This window comes from Chelon labrosus (genome assembly GCF_963514085.1).
Source record: "Chelon labrosus genome assembly, chromosome: 10".
Taxonomy (NCBI): Eukaryota; Metazoa; Chordata; class Actinopteri; order Mugiliformes; family Mugilidae; genus Chelon; species Chelon labrosus.
Window position 1 is genome coordinate 10,640,596 of NC_140360.1, and position 9,447 is coordinate 10,650,042.

Genomic DNA, 9,447 nt, shown 5'->3' on the forward strand with positions numbered 1-9,447 from the left:
ATTAGAGGTCAAATGTGTTAACTTTAGTGCTGATGTTTGATAAACTATTCCTTGCGTAGCAGTAATCTTTTCGTTATTAACATTAGGTTAATAGCAGCAGCAGGAAATTCTTAAAAGCAGTCATTTATCAGTTTCCTGTCTTAATATAATAGACTAGTTTATCAAAATGTAATAGTTTGCAGTTATAACAGGAAATATTAAGATAACTATGCCTCTTTTTTGACTCATCTTGAGACCGTGTCCTAATATCAGTCAGAAGACTGAAACCTTGTGTAGGAGTTTTGTTTCCCCCTTTCTGCTTAAACTATATTAGTATTCCATTGCAAAATAGTCAAGTCATACTCTCAGTTATTTTAATATAGAATCTGACATTTACAGTCAGTATAAAAGACAAAGAGATTGCAAATACAATTAGAGTTTATTGAAATGTGACCCAAAACGTTTAATGGAAATTTTAAATAAAGGGGACATTAAACACAAAAGGATGACTATAGTCAAGACTATAAGATGTAAAAAATGTAGAAACAGCAGTCCATGTGTTGGCACAGAGGAAAGGGGATAAAGGATGGGATGACAGGAATGAGGAAGAGAAAGGTAAGTGCCGTGGCAACAAATCTGTAACAGATGGTATTTAAGGCGCATAATTAATGTATTTAAGAAACATCATCAAATTAACTACATCTCCTTAAAATAGGGTGAGGGAGCTCAATCATAGCATCATTTACACTATAAACAAGTACAGCAGCGCATGTCCTTCTTGACCAGCTTGGTGCTGCAGACTCCTCGGTGGATCACTGAACTCATTGGGATTCATCCAAAGAGGTCTGTTGAGATAATTAGTCTGAGTCAAAGAGGTGGACCGATCAAATGCACTTGGTATGCACATCAATCACTTTGATTAAATCAGTTGAGGTGTATTTTGGGAACCATATATTATTTCTACTCACTTGTGCAAGGTCTTAAAAAATAAAATAACACTTGCTTGGTCACAGGCTGTGTGTGTGGTGAATAAGCAGTAGGACTCACCCTCCTCTGTCTGCTAAAACAATCCCAACAACAAAGGCAGGGGGTTCGGGGAGAAGTGTGCCATTTCACACCTTACCAGAGCCAAATGGAGTGTGATCACTAAGCACACTAGATGGTGTGTGTCAATCAAAGGGGGGAGATGGGGACTTCTGTTGGCATGTCCAGACATGTGAATGCAAGCAGACTTCAGTATTTATTGCTGTCGCTTGTACTCTAAACGCATCAGCGTCATTTTGAAACCTAAGTATGTGGGAAGTTTAATCTTACAGTGAACCCTCCTGTTGTTTTCCACTCAGTAGACTGAACATAAAACACATTGTAGATGGTAAAAATAGACAGAGCACTATGATATCTAACCTGAGGTGAACGTATCTGGTGTCACTCTGTTTTCCGACATGAGATATCAAATATGAGATTCTCTTTCATCCCTTTTAGATCAGTCAGTATCTAACAGGAAGAGAGAGTAGTTTAAACAGGATGTTTGTGCATGCCCTCTTCATAAGGAAAGAGGTGTATGCAAACATGTCTTGTTTGCATGTTAGGAGGTTCTTCCTAAATTAATTTACTGAAATCAGCCTATGTATTACTGCGTTCAAAGAAATGTGAAATATAAAAGAAAAAGAGGTCCATTTTGATAATTAACCAACATAGCAGGAAGTTAATCAGTTTATAATAAATCACATTAATCTTTTTGCTTTCCCATGTAGACCATTTAGGAATGAGGATGACAAAAATCAACACTCATGACTCAAACCAGAAAACATGTAATTTTCCAGTGTTGTTTTCCTGTAAATGGACGTGTCGTGTGGTCTCATCAGTCAGACGCAGGAGTCAAACTCCCATGATCACGTAGTGTTTGCTCATTAATTAGGTCACCGTCTGCGGTGAGCTGCTGCACTCAAATCCTAGCAGGAAATATATGCAGCCGTGTGTCAGCTGATCCCGACCTGTTCGACTGGTTGTTAAAACAGATACACCTGAGGCACTAACAGTCATCAACGTCTGTTAACTATACAGTTGTTGTCACTTCCAGCCCCACGTATATAGTATTATATTGTTTTGTAAAAAACCCTGTTTTAGGTGGACAGGTAACTTAATCAACAAAGAAAACTGACTGAGTTGCATGTAAATCTAAATCATCTGGGTAAATGACAAGACATGATGCAAAGCAGACCAAATAAAATGTTGTTTATCACATCAGTAGATTAAAGTTAATTAAAACATTGATTTGCCAAAAGGTACAGTATTGAAAACCTTTACTTTAACTTAACAATCCTGCACTAAATCCTCCTTCATGACTGTTCTAATGTTCAGTTTATGTTGAAACATCCAAAAGGTGGTGATTCAACTGAGTGATCATTCTGGAGGATGTAGTTTGTGGTGCTGTTAAACCAGTATTTTTGTTATTTAGCCTAGCCTGCTGACAACAATGGGGTTGTCAAAATGAAAACACAGTTGAATCAACAGCTCTCTCGGTTATTTTAATCGAATGCTGAACATCATAACCTTCATGAAGCTAAGATTTAGTTTTCACTAATTGAGCACGTGACTGTCCTAACCATCATCCTTATTACAACTTGATTTATTATATGGATCTTTCTATTAACATTTCCGAAATGAATGTGGCATTATATTATGTAGTCTATGTATGTGGGCACAGACATTTTTAGTCAGCCAATTAGCCAATGGTCCCATTAGATTGTGTTTTATTGCTCACACCAAGTTCATTTTAATAGCTCCAATACCACAGATTTGCATCAGGTGACAGTCTGTATAGCACATCCACACAGTACACTATCACTAGAAAAATATTAACTAAAGTCTGCACAAATGTTTGATTGCATTCGGGGGTTCATCTTTAAATGTTTAGTTTCAGTCTTGGTGGTGAGAGTGAGAAATGATTCTGTGGCAGTATCTAGAAATGACAGCTGGACGCTCTCTAGATTTGTCAAACAACAGCTCAAAGTAAACTAAAGAAGACGATTTAAAGCATTAAAGCTACCTGCTTCCAGGATTAACATTAATTTTTTCATTCATCTTCTGTAACTGCTTAGTCCTGTTAAGGGTCGCAGGGTCTGCTGGAGCCTATCCTAGCTGTCATCAGACGAGAGGCGGGGTACACCCTGGACAGATCTCCAGTCTATCGCAGGGCTAACACAGAGAGACAGACAACCATTCACACTCACATGCACACTACGGCCAATTTAGAATCACCAATGAACTTAATGAGCATGTCTCTGGATGGTGGGAGGAAGCCGGAGTACCCGGAGAGAACCCCCGCAGACACAGAGAGAACATGCAAACTCCACACAGAAAGGCCCAGTCCCCCCATGGATTCGAACCCGGGACCTTCTTCCAGGAATAACATAAAAAATATTAAAATGTTTAGGATTAGGGAGTATATGTGACTCCTTATTTTCAGAGTAATACTTTAAAGGCCCAGATATTTTTTTCTTTTTGAACAAAAGATCAAAACTAATCAGAATATTCTACTAAGAAATCCAGCAGGTTCAGGTGTGATCAGTTACAGACATCTTGTGATTTAATCATTCACATTAGCATAAGAGCATCTATTTTAGTCTGCCTGTGCCTTGTGGAAAATCAGGAAGATGAACATGATAATACACGTAGCCACAAAAGTGAGTCACCTCTCTGCCCCAGAATCCCATGAGGAAGCCAGCCAGGGGAAAAAAAAGGGAAACCAGTTCCAGGTCTGTGTTTCAAGTCAAGTGGAGCATCCAGTCTTTGCCAATATCATTCTTTCCCAAGTATTTCTCCACCTGTTGAAAATAAGCTACATCAGATACAAAATCCTGTGTGGGTAGACAGGTAGATTGCATTTGGTGACATCAGTATTTTTATTTAATCTTATCCTAGGTTGCTCAACAGTTTTTCAGTGTCAGTTCAACAAACGTATAAAACAAATGACCAAGATTACCCAATCGGAGATGTGCCCAACATTAGAGATATTGAACATATTTACATAATTCATAATGCTTCTCTGACGTAATAGAAGTAACCTATGCAACCAAATTGCTGTTAACGTTACTGCTAACAAGTTATTTGTTTGTAAATGCACTAAACAATGTCATGCTAATGTGATGAATGTTGCTATTTAAAGGCTACCTACATTAGCTTATTGACATGGTAACGGCTAGCTTGTTAATCGTTAGCAACATGCTAACGGCTCAATAGCATTCGTGTTTTAGCTCACGTAACTGCTTATTAACATAATATGTTCACATTTAACACAGTTACTGGCTAGTGAAATGTTTGTATGGATGTGAGACGTTAGCTTGTTGATTTGCTAAGTTATAGTTTGAGTTAAGCATGGCTGACCAAAATTTATTTGTAGGCTACACTAAAGTTTTTAAAAGTTTATTTATCACTCATTACATTTTTGTAATAATAATTATTATAATATAATATAATTAAATAGTAAATATAATTATTGTTATAAGTTATATTATTATATTAGTTATTATACAGAATTTGCACTGGGTCAGGCCAACCAAAACTTGTGTTAAAGTAAATTTGGCTCTTCATTCAGTCAGCATAATGGAATACAAATAAAGAATGCTGCCTCTTAATATCCACTCCCCTACTGTACATGTTGTCGACGACAGACCTGGGGGGCTTCATCACACTGACAATCCAACAAGCAAGCCTTCACCATGCTGTGTTTGTCCTAGTGTGCACTTTAATTCTGATTTTAATGGTTAATGCTGCACGTCGTGGTTGGGTAACATGATGAATGCATGATGTAAGTACAAAAGGATTGTCTTGAGGAGATTATGGGAGAGCTATGAAATTCTAGTAACAGTCATCTTGTGAGTCTGTTTAATTTTCTACAGCAGACCTTACTCCTACAGTTTGTGTCACATTGTGCAGCGGGAAGGGGAAATACCGAGTACTTTGCCAAAAGCAACACCGTATCTGGAAAGACAAACAGCCCATTCATTTGTTCTCACTCTATTACACATGGTGAGACTCACAATTCCTGAATGAGCAGTTTCCAATAGCCCCTGCAGTTACTTTTTAAATTGATTATTTTGTTACGATATGATTCAGTTTTTCAGCCAGTTCCCACCAGGTTATTTTAAACTGATTATCTGCTTTTATCAGGCCAACAATCATGTCTATCTATTTGTAAACGTCACTTCTGCTCAAATAAAGCCTAAATTCCATTTTCTTACTGTCATGTTCCCTCCATGTGTGGTGGGTTGAACTTTGGCTCTCCCCGAGAAGTCACTCGCTAGTGTTTATCCAGACTCAGCGGGTGACAGCAGCGGTGCTAAAGTCACACCTCAGGCCCCTAAAACGGAGACTGGATATGAGGCTCCCAACATCAGGTGTCCAACAGAAAATCTGAGGTGCCAAAGTTCTCACACAGTACGACCATCAAGGAATCTTAATTGGACCCCGGCCTTCCTTTGAAGGCGAGATCAGTCAAAGTAAGATTAACGATTTCAATTTCAAACTGCAGTAGATCCTTGTTTTTGTCACATAACCAGTCTGTTGTTGCGAGTGCCTTGTACTTTGCTGTGGTTTGTTGGGGGAGGAGCACCAGCAAAATAGACATAAGTAGCATTGACAAATTCATCCATAAGGCTGGTCACGTTATTGGCAGTGAGTTGGAGACGTTTGTCGCAGTGAGGTTCAGGAGAACACTGGACAAACTGCTCTCAATCATGGACAATCCGTCACATCCACTACACCAGACTATAGACATTCTCCAACAGACTGATTCAGCTCTGCTCCCACAATGAACGTGAAAGGACTTCTTTCATACCGTTCTCAGTCCAGTTGCACAACAACTCACCTTTCTGCAACAGATAACTTCATGTTATTCATGTTAATACACATTACCAGACCTTATTAATCCTTCCTGTGTATATAATATATATTCTTCCGTCTCTATTTCTTGTGGATTTGTTCATATGCTAATTCTGTAAATTTTTTGCTTACACTATTTTACTTTACTAGATTTTTGCTTATATTTTATTCATTCATTCATTCATCTTCTGTAACCGCTTGCCCTGTTAAGGGTTGCAGCTGTCATCGGGCAAGAGGCAGGGTACACCCTGGACAGGTCGCCAGTCTATCGCAGGACTAACAAAGAGAGACAGACAACCATTCACAGTCACACCTACGGCCGATTTAGAATCATCAATTAACCTAAGGAGCATGTCTTTAGATGGTGGGAGGAAGCCGGAGTACCCGGAGAGAACCCATGCAGACACAGGGAGAACGTGCAAACTCCACACAGAAAGGCCTCAGTCGGCCTGGATTCGAACTCGGAACCTTCTTGCTGTGAGGCATCAGTGCTAACCACCGCTCCACTATGCCGCCCTACTTTTATTTTATTTTATTTTAGCTTTCTTTTTACTTGTGGTTCTCAATAATGTTTTTATGTGCAACTAAGCCACTGTGACCAAACAATTTCTCTCGTGGATAATTAAAGTCTGTCTAAGTCTAACACTCAGTCATTGATTAAGGAAATGATAAACCGTAGGAGCATTTAGATTCCTTGGTAACAAATATGCATGTCGAGCAAAAGTAACTGAAGCGAAAGTATGACAATTGGAGGTTTTTTTAATCCAATGTTGTTGTTTTTTAAACCATTAACTTTCGCTCTTCTGGAAAACCTTACGTCAGAGTGATGAGTGCCGACATGTTTTGCCGGTTTCAGTTTAACTGGAACTGTTGGTAGTTAAATGGAAAAATGAACAGGAAAGAAAAAAAAAAAACACTGTGTAAAACTGTTGCGGTTTATAACAGCATAAGCATACTGAAATCCATAATTCAGATACCTGCTAAAGGCACAGTTTTATTTAAATGGTGTTTAATTATACTTTGTATATTTAAATTCAATATTTTGAAATGCACAGTGGACAAACCAACTTGCTTAAAAGCTGGAGCCAATCTCATGAAGACCATCAAAGAAACTGTAGTCTTATCAAGAGTATACAGTAAATAGTTGAATGCTTTTGGTTTTGGTGCTACTTAGGCATACTTTGCTGTGTTTTTGACTCCAACGTCTGCATCTGGTTAATTCAATCATTAACGCGTGAAAAACAGAAACATTCTTTTGCCTTTAACACAAATAGCCAATAATTATTTTACTTTACTCTCTCTTTGGGCTCTTTTATTTATCTACTCTTCTAGTTTCCTGTTTTTGGGTCCACATTTAACAATCTACCCATTGTTGTGTTGTTGTAACTGGCCTCTCATTACTTTGAAAACACCCACATGATAAGAAACTCTTTTATAGCAGACACACATTACTGATTGGTACTCTAATTTGTGTCACACTTGTGTAGCTGCCATTTGAGTTGTGATTACATTACTATAGTCGGTACTTGACTGCATTTGACTGCTATTTCATCCACCCACTGTTTTTCGCCACATTATTTCCACTGAGAGCTGTAAATCACAGTCATAAATAGTTGTGACGAGGTCGACATAGTTTCAATTATAGGCCTAGATGTCCTACTTTTGCATGTAAATGAACGCCTTTTATATTTAAATCCTTGATAAACATGTCCACACAATAGCTGACCAAGTTAATCAGTGCTCTGTCAGTCTCTTAGTATTTTGCAGTCTACTGAGTTTTCTTAAAGAGTTTTAGATCTGGTGCCATTTACTGACACAGAAGAAAGGAGCAATGATTGTTTTGCCAGAGCTGAAGTTGGGGGGCAACTATAGCAACATGCACAGAGTAGGCTTCAACGACTAGGAGTGAGAGCAAGAAAAGTTTGTGACTCTCCATAAAAAAAAGAAAAAGAAAAAAAAGAAACTGCATTCAGAGTATGGACTACTGCCCAAAATAGAAAGTGACTGACAGCAAAGCCCGTGATTGGCAATGGGCTTAAAAGTTATGCACTGTTCCTTTAAGTAGTCGATTAAAACATGTATGGGCCCTTCAGAGTCAGTGCAGGGGCCCGGTCCACACTTCAGTGCTTACAGAGAGGGTGACAGCATCTCCTTGATGTGATAAGGGCCGTGCAGAGGCAGGCACCGGGGGAAAGAGGAGAGGCTTCGGTGGTAGGAATACTCAGCTGCAGCAGCTCTTCCAAACTGAGCAAATTTGTTCAGACACGCTGTAAACTCATTACCATCCCACAGAAGCCGAGGTGACCCACAGCTATAGCAGGTAGAGATACTTTCTCTGCACCAGTGTGTCTTGATAAGTGAACAGAAAAATTCTTTCTCAGTGGAGAGTCACAAGCAGGATGTTGGATACCAAATCAGTCTGTTGCTGGAGTTTGCAAAACTTCCCGTACCCCACTGTCACTATTTGTTTTTGAACTACAGTTATTAGCTCATTTGATCACAGTTTTGCATTTAAATTATTTTGAATTATATAATCCAGTTGGATCTGGATTACTTTGTTAATAAAATATTCAATACTGATGAAAATCATGATTCTGATGCAAATACTGGACCTGCAAGGAGCATCTTTCCATCTGTAAATGATAGACGCCTGAGAAATCTTCCTCAGAGTGTGTGTAAGTCAGTCTAATAATGTGTGTGAGTTACGGCTCTGACTGAGAAGGAGGATGAACTTTGATGCAACTCACGCTTCATTGCTCTTCCTTCATTCCTTCCGTCATCCTTTGTTTCCTGCTGAGGTGTGTTTGTAAATCTCTCCTTTGTAAAAATCCCCGGCGGTATGATTCACAGTTTATCTGTACTAATTTCTAAGGTACATGCACTGGCGTATTTTAATTGCACGTTGCTTACTAAATTTCAGAGGAAAATGTTGTACTTCTACGTCAGCTTTAATTAATAGTCTCATATCAGCATATTAAAAAATAAATCATGATCAAAGAAATCAAAGAAAGAATAAAGTCGTCTCTTCCTCAGCAATTATGGCTTATTGCAAAGCTAAGAGCTTTGCAATAAGCCATATATCTCTGATAAATAAGGACAGCCTGAGCACATGAATGAATGAACAGGATGTTTTTGGACGCGAGTTAACGAGCTTTACTATCCTTTCACCTATTTCCTCTGGCGCTCCTGTGCCAAAGTTTTACAAGAGCGGTGTCAATCGCCTCGTAAAATTCACATCAAGGACACTACTAAACATGTTTACTAAAAATTTATGATATCCCTGCAGAGTTCTGAATATTTGACGGTTATTTGACACTGCATGAATAGCACACGCATGCACAAGTGTGTCTTCCTGCTCTGCTCTCAGAATATAGTGTTAAACCAGCTGTGTGGGCAGTTGTAACCTCTTCCCCTCTCATTCAAAGCTGTCTGTGTTTTGCATTGTGTATATTTGGCTTGTTTGTATGCGTTTCGGGCGAGCAGGAGTTCACGGGGTGGAGCGTGTGCAGAGGCAGCCACAGGTGTGAATGCCATGTGACTGAGGTCAAGAAGGGTAAAGTGAGAGTGTTCAGCTGTCCGCTTAGA